Source organism: Strongylocentrotus purpuratus, unplaced genomic scaffold (assembly GCF_000002235.5).
Source record: "Strongylocentrotus purpuratus isolate Spur 01 unplaced genomic scaffold, Spur_5.0 spur5_scaffold_14, whole genome shotgun sequence".
NCBI lineage: Eukaryota > Metazoa > Echinodermata > Echinoidea > Camarodonta > Strongylocentrotidae > Strongylocentrotus > Strongylocentrotus purpuratus.
In genome coordinates, this window is record NW_022145599.1 from 15,250,489 (window position 1) to 15,258,202 (window position 7,714).

The 7,714-nt window shown below is 37.7% G+C and overlaps 1 long non-coding RNA gene across 1 annotated transcript; it reads right to left on the reverse strand.

Moving 5' to 3' along the window:
* Positions 1-269: 269 nt before the first annotated feature.
* LOC115923496 lies at positions 270-3,851 on the reverse strand. The gene is made up of 3 exons (XR_004063915.1): positions 3,673-3,851; positions 2,362-2,539; positions 270-1,166 (listed from the first exon to the last, which is right to left on the reverse strand). It is a non-coding gene; the product is annotated as an uncharacterized LOC115923496 (long non-coding RNA).
* Positions 3,852-7,714: the final 3,863 nt, after the last annotated feature.

Sequence of the window (7,714 nt, forward strand, 5' to 3'; positions counted from 1 at the left end):
AACGGATTATCCAAATTTGCTCAAACTTTTACTGTTAAGTCTTGTTGTTCTTCTCCATTCACTGAAATCATGTGACTGTCTAACTTTTATTCTCCTTTAAGCCTCCTTTGTGAGTTCGGGCCAAGAATATCAAATTAATATGGCCATCAGTTCTCATGATTGAAGATGGCATAATGTACATTATTTTCCTAAACAGCATACAAATGTCTATTTTTGTTCTCAAAATACCCACTTGCCTCAATGAAAAATATGTACATGTTTCCAATAAAAGATGAAGATGATGTACATAGCATAGCTGCCAACCTTTGAAAACACAAATTAGTACATACTCAGCACCTCAAAAATTTGTATTTTTCAACCGATCCTCTTCTCAACTATTTCAAAATGTAATATTGTTGTATCGCAGTATCGCAGACCCCTGGGTAGCAAAACAAATTTCCTTGCAAGTCACATGCAAGCCTAATGTGACAGGGCCTTAAGGAAATGTTGCTCTTACCAATGGTATTAATAAGTTGATCTGTGTGCTATCAGAAGTGTGTCAGGCATTGTTCATGGGACACCCTGTATATAAAGTTGACCAGGGTAAACACCAACATGGTATAATGTTTGCATACTGTAGCATATATCATCAAGAAAACACTATAAACAACCTTCAAAAGAACAAATATACAAATTATATAGGTATAAAATTATAAATAGGACCTGCTGAGGTTTTCTTACATTACCAACAAAATCTAAAAAACTCACTTTGTTCCTTGGCAAGGACTATCTTGGCTCTTTCCAAAAATCAAAGCCTTTCACATCTGGATGCATACATCCTATACTATACTAATACTTATATATATTTTATTTGCATTATGTTGGGGATGTTGAGAAAAGGCTTTCAAGATGAGGCACAAATAATAGAAATTTACAGGTTTCTTACATCACATTGTCTCATCCATGTATTCGTCACAATAAAAATCGTGCATAATAAAGCACATCTCAAAACAAATTGACAGAAGCATAAAAAATGAGAGCTGGATGTCTGCTACTCTGTTTTCCAGTCAGATTCGAACTCTACGATTCCACGAAGGAGGGCAATTATCTTTGGAGACACGGCCGATTTCTTCTTCTTCTTTCCTCCACTCTTTACTGGACCCCCAGGACTGATGCCAATGAGTTCCCTGAAAATACATACAAACAGAGATCTTTTTATAGTGGCTTTCCCACATTCCCCATCGTTTTGACTATGATAAAATATGAGGATTGGCAATAAAAAGCTGCTTGCGGGATTCCTGCAGGGGGGGGGGGGGTCTGTTTCTGCTTATGTTTGTTTTATTGGTTGGATATGGCTGAAAATGAAATGATGTGAGGAGCGATTTTGTTTCCAATTCCGTTATGGACTGATACTAAGCTAGCAACTTGCAATAATCTGTATGAAATCAAAACACAAGTAGTGCTCTAACCATAAGCTGGTGATTAAAACACCTCTTCTTGCCAAAACAAAAAAAACAAATACCACCTGAAATTTATTGAAACATTTTTTGTCCTTCAAACATGAATATACAGCATTGAAATGTACGAATAATGAACAAAGTAAACAAACAAACTAACAAACAAGCAAGAAAAAAATCACAAAAGCTTTTCATACCAGTTAAGAACTCGATGTGAACAATAGCCATTCATTTAGCAACTTTTCACTTCTGACTTTGATCTGTATTCAGTAGTACTGTGCATTCAAGCATAAAATAACCATTACAAATGAGGTATCAATGTAAAGGGGAATAAATGAACCTTCCATTGATATCAAATTCAATAATCATAGAAAAGGAGCAAAAAAGATATTAAGGCTCAAAATTGATCTGCAGGACTTTTTTTGAGGAGTTTAGATTAAAGATAGAAAGAGAACAGACAAGAGAAAAGAGAGAGAGGGAGAGATGAAGGACGGTAATATATCACAAGGATACCATGGTGGAGGTTATTGTCAATATTCCGTAGGTGGTTTTCTTCCAACTCATCAAGGACAATGGAATAATGCACCACCAAGGAGAGAAGGAGAGAGCATGAATTCCTCTTGCATAGAGAGGTACAGGCACCACCCCTCATGGAATGACTTGTGTTGCAGATATTTCACACAAAACGCCAAGAATGGTTGCATCTTCCAGGTCTTTTAGGTTGAAGTCATTATGTCATGCTGTCACTATGGTAACAGACAATAATGCAACATCGAGTGGTAACTGGGGAATGTTCAGCAATGATTCTATGATTAAGGACAACACCACTGTTCTTGCCATTCATCTTGCAGCCATCATGCCCTTTCAAACTAATGATTTTTCTGTTTGTTGTTGCAACCCAACAAAAGTTAGTTAAAATACCCACCTTTGGATGAACTCCATAGTGACTGATCCCTCTGGTGGGTACTCTAGGGAAAGAGCGTAGAAACAGCAGAACAGTGTGATCACTGCTTCCCGGAATGTGGCTATTCCATCATTGACGACAGATCCTTCTATTACAAGATAATAGATGTTTCGCCCTTTGAAGATGTCTTCCCTTGATCCTGAAATATAAGGTGAGAAGTCTGATAAGGACACGTTCACGTAAAAGTGGACAGGAGGATCCAAAAAATAAGGTAGATTGATATGAAACAAATTTGGCATGATATTAAAGCCAAGACTAAATATTTTCCTGATATGAAATTTAAAAAATTTCACTTTTGCCCCCCCCCCCCAAAAAAAAAAACAACCAACAAAACTATGATTATGTAGTCATTATTTATTTTAAGCTTGAACTAGAGAGACAAACGTAACAAACTCAACCCATCTTTGTCATAAAAAGTAAATCGATTTGATTCTAATGATACATAAATTATGCTGTTAGAAGTTTTCAGTAACACATTTATCGACTCGGCGCGCGTGTGTATTGCCAATGTAAAGTCGGCAATATTTTAAGCCCTCTATTGGCACAAAAATGTCAACAGGTTTTTGCAAGTCTGCCTCGCAAGTGGTCAATATACTATCTTGTAGATCTAGTTTATTTACCACTTGCTTAGCAGGTGTGCCGGACACCCAACTCCCATCCTACGTTTTTAGATCCAAGGACCAAAGACAAAGTCCAGAGACCAAACCACGTGTGTGAGAACGTTTGGCATTTTCGATCTTGTAGATCATTAAATAGACCTAGTCCTAGACTAGACTCTAGTCTAGTCTAGAGTCTACTAGATTCTACTAGAGTTTTAGACCGATTAAATCTGTCTCTGTTTTGGGGGGCCTAGTATTTACAGTACGGTCATTAATCGGGCGGCCCTCCCCGTTAATGACCGTACTGTAAATACTAGGTCCCCCAAACATAGACCGAAGGCTCCGGCCGTGTGTGTCGCTCTCAGTCATTAACATACGGACATTCTCTTTTTACCCTCTCTCCACTCAGAGGGTAAAAAGAGAATGTCCGTATGTTAATGACTGAGAGCGACACACACGGCCGGAGCCTTCGGTCTACCCCAAACAGAGACAGATTTAATCGGTCTACTAGCTTACTTTACTAGAGTTTAAGCATAAATTCTCGAGTTCTATCCGACTTAAATCTCATCGTGGTGATCACCAACAAACTCAATTCTTAATACTATAAACACTACATTGAAATTCTTGTTATAATACCTAACGAAAAAGAGACTTTAATTGACAATCGACTTACCCAATCCAATTCAAATCACAGGCAGGCCCAGGCTCAGCTCACGAACGAACTTCGCAGGTATGTACTGCATGCATTATGTACATAGATCAGACTACACTATGAACATGACAGACAATAAAAGCGGACAAAATATACAGTTCCTCAGGTAGACAAAGGGACAGCCCTTCACTGCTATTATGTAAAAATGTGTAGAACAGGTGTCACATGCATATTCACCTGTTCTACACATTTTTACATAATAGCAGTGAAGGGATGTTCCTTTGTTTTCCTGAGGAACTGTATATTTTGTCCGCTTTCATTGTCTGTCATGTTCATAGTGCTAACTAGATAACTTCTATGCTGCACTGCACTGTACATGTTCGTACGTACACATCATGGTAAACATGTACAATTAATGCATGGCGCGCGCGTGCGAGTGCAAGCAGCTAGCAAGCTATAGCTGGCGCTGGCCCGGCGCGCCCGGCCGGTTCGTTCTGATCTGATCGATCGCCATGCATGCATATATGGGCGCGAACGAAGTGCACGCATGCATGTTACACGCTATCGCTAACGGTAACAAAAAAATTGGCGGCAAGAAAAAAGAAAAGAAAGAAAAAATAAAATAAAAAAACAGAAATCTGAATAAGATATGAAAGCACTATTAAAACTTCCTGTTAGAAAAAAGAAAAAAAGAATAGAAAAGAAGAAAAAGAAGAAGATTAAGAAGATGCAGAAAAATTACGGTACCGGTATAGTTACAGTTTCAGTTCGTGGGAGTTCGTGTTGTTTTTATGGCATAAAAAAAAAAGATTTCTGAGAGGTCTACATGAACTTTGAAGTATATATATAATTATGCCTAGCCTACTAAAATTTAGGCCTATATAAAGCATAACCTCTGATAAAAGCAGACTAATTTCCGGTAAAAACGAAATCTTCTTTCCCTTTTAAATGTGCCCGAATTCGGCAGCTTGAGTCAATTAACAGAAAGGTTTTGTATTTTTACCGCAAATTATTTTACGTTGTTGAGTTTAAGGCATTAAAAGGCAGTTAAGGTCTTTTTTTTTTAAAATTGAAAAGGGTATTTTGTAGAACATTAAATATCTATAGGGGATCTGAATGTCCTTGAAAAAAAACCCTCATCAACTTCTTTTTTAGATTTCTGTCAAATTGCAGTGAAATTCAGCTATTAATTTTACAGAATTGTTTACGGTATTTTCCTCTATAAATTCTGTCTTTTTTATTCATTAAACTAAATGAGATTGCTTTGAATAAATCGACACTTTGTAGAATTAAAAGCAAAATCTGCTTAAAAACATAGGCCTACGAATTTCCATAAAGAAAAAAACAATCCTTTTTTTAGAGAGGGAGAGAGATCCGTCCTTTTCACAGCAGAAAATGTCAAGTAACATTAATTATCAGAGTGGTTCTGCATTGTTTCCTGTATTTTTTTTATTCATTAAAACATGAGGTTTACTTTGAATAAAAAGACACTCCATTTATTTACATGGGATCTTCTTTTTAGAGATCTGTTAAATTGCAGAAAGTTTCTAGTTTACATTTTTACAGAATGAATCTGTATTTTAATTTCTGTAGATTCTTTCTTTTTATTCATTAAAACATGAGGTTTACTTTGAAAAAAAAAACGCTCTGTAGAATCATAATAAATCTGCATATTGGATCTGAAAGCATACAGAATTCCTATTAAAAAAAAACATCTCCCCTTCTTAAAGAAATCTGTCCTGTTAAATTGCAGAAAATTCCAGTTACATCAATTTACAGAATGGTTCTGTATTTTTGTTTTCTGTAATTTCTTTTTTATTATCCGTTAAAAAATGAAGTTTTCTTAATAAAAAAAGAACATTCCGTAGAATTGTAAAAAATCTGTATATGGGATCTGAAATCACGCAAATTGCCTGTAAAAAAACAAAATCTTCATTTTTTCTAGACATTTGTCCTGTTAAATTACAGAAAATTTGCTGTTACAACACTTTAAAGAATGGTTCTGTATTTTTTTCTCTGTAAAATCTACTGTTTTTTTTAACAGTGTGGCCACTAACAGTAACACTAATTCCTTTCCAGAAGCTACTGTGCAAAGCACTGCCGGGAGATAACATGCTACCCACCACTGAGCATGCACAGATTTGCAAACGAGCGTTCCATACTTACATCATGTAACACTGCACATATACCGTTAAGGGGCCCCGTGGAGGAAATTGAATTCAGACAAGATTAAGAGTAGAGAACGGTACAAAGAATCGTCTTCTTTCTCTTATAATTTAATGAAACGGCAAAGCTTCCGCGCTCCGCGCGGGAAGGGGGGGGGGGGGGGAGTGCAACTAATTTCAGACTAGGATTAAGAGTCGAGAACGGTACAACGAATCGTTTTAATCTTTCTCTATTAATTAATGAACCCGAAAAATGATTTCAGACAAGGATTAAGAGTAATAATTAAATGAAACGACAAAGCTTCCGCGCTTCGCGTGGGAGGGGGAACTGAATTCAGACAAAGACATAATAAAACGATTCGTCTTCTTTCTCTAATAATTTAATGAAACTTGAAAGCTTCCGCGTTTTGGGCGGGATGGGCGAAAATGAATTCAAACAATTAGGATTAATAGTAATAATTTATTGAAACGTCAGAGCTTCCGCGCTTTTCGCGAAAGGGGGGGGGGGGGGACGGAATTCAGACAAGGATTAAGAGTCGAGAACGGTTCAACGGTACAATGAATCATCTTCTTTCTCTAATAATAATATTAAATAAAACGTCATAGCTTCCGCGAGTTTGCGCGCCGGAAGGGCGAAACAAGCTTTAAGAGTCGAGAACAGTACAACGGATCGTCTTCTTTCTCTAATAATTTAATGAAGTGTCAAAGCTTCCGCGCTTCGCGCGGGAGGGGAAAAACTGAAGAATAACTTATTTCCTGGCCCCGGGTTTAAAGGCTTAAATTTGTAGATATTAGGACATTGGCATTTTTATATTTGTCGGTAATAATATTGGTGGCTCGTTTTGTCGGTAATCGACGGCCTCTACACCCTCCACCACCCCCCCCCCTCCCCCACTGAAAAAGATGTAGCGACACCCCTGATAACGACACAGTTTATACACTCGAGATAATTTTTGCAAGTAATACTGGTGAAGTACCGGACCACCGTCTTTGTGCATTGTGCGCCAAATGTGGTTCTCAAATTGCAAAAGATCCCTACTCTTGGAAGAGGTAGGAGAAAGCAATTTTACATCATATTACTCCAGGAAGTGCTTGAAAATGCGTCTAATTTGGTTATAAAATTGCTCCGCTCCCTCGCCGTTAAAGCCTCGTTCTGTCGCTTCATCGTTTTACATATACCCCATGCCATTTTGTAACCCCCCCCCCCCCGTTAAGAAATTCCTGGATCCGCCATTGATGCCCATACCCCTTGAACCCCGCCGGGGCTTTGCCCCTAGACCCCACTTTGAGAAACGTTCAGCGGGGCCTGCATGTTAGAGTGGGTTGATTCGGATTTTTGTTGTCAGCCCCCCCCCAAAAAAAAACGTTTTTGCTCATTACGCCACTGCATTTATTGCCTTGATCTGCAATATCTTCCAGCATTACTATACGGTGTTCAATAAGTTCGTTCCGCCCCCCTACAGAAAAACATTTTATTGTGTTTAAAACTTAATTTGCACCATGCATTTTAGGTTATTTTGTTAATTTTCTCATTTCTAAACATTATTAGAGTTGTCACTTCCCAATTTATTAAAATTTGTATCTCTCCTTGGTGGTCGATCACCTGTGAAACACGCTTGGTCCAGTTATTGTCCACTGATGACGCAAGGAGTTCCTTATTGATGTCTAGGCTTTTCTCTACTCGCCGGTTCCCCCCTTAAGTTGAGTTATTGTTCTGCAGTATTGAGTTTCAATATTTTTTCTTTCATAATAGACCATAGTTTATCTATGGGATTCATTTCTGTCAAATTTTCTGGCCAGTTCTCTTTCCTTCTTCAAGCTACTGTTGGTCTTGTTGGGCGCCATCTTTAAATATCTGAGGTTTACAGACCTTTTTCCTCCTTTTCAATGTTTGACCT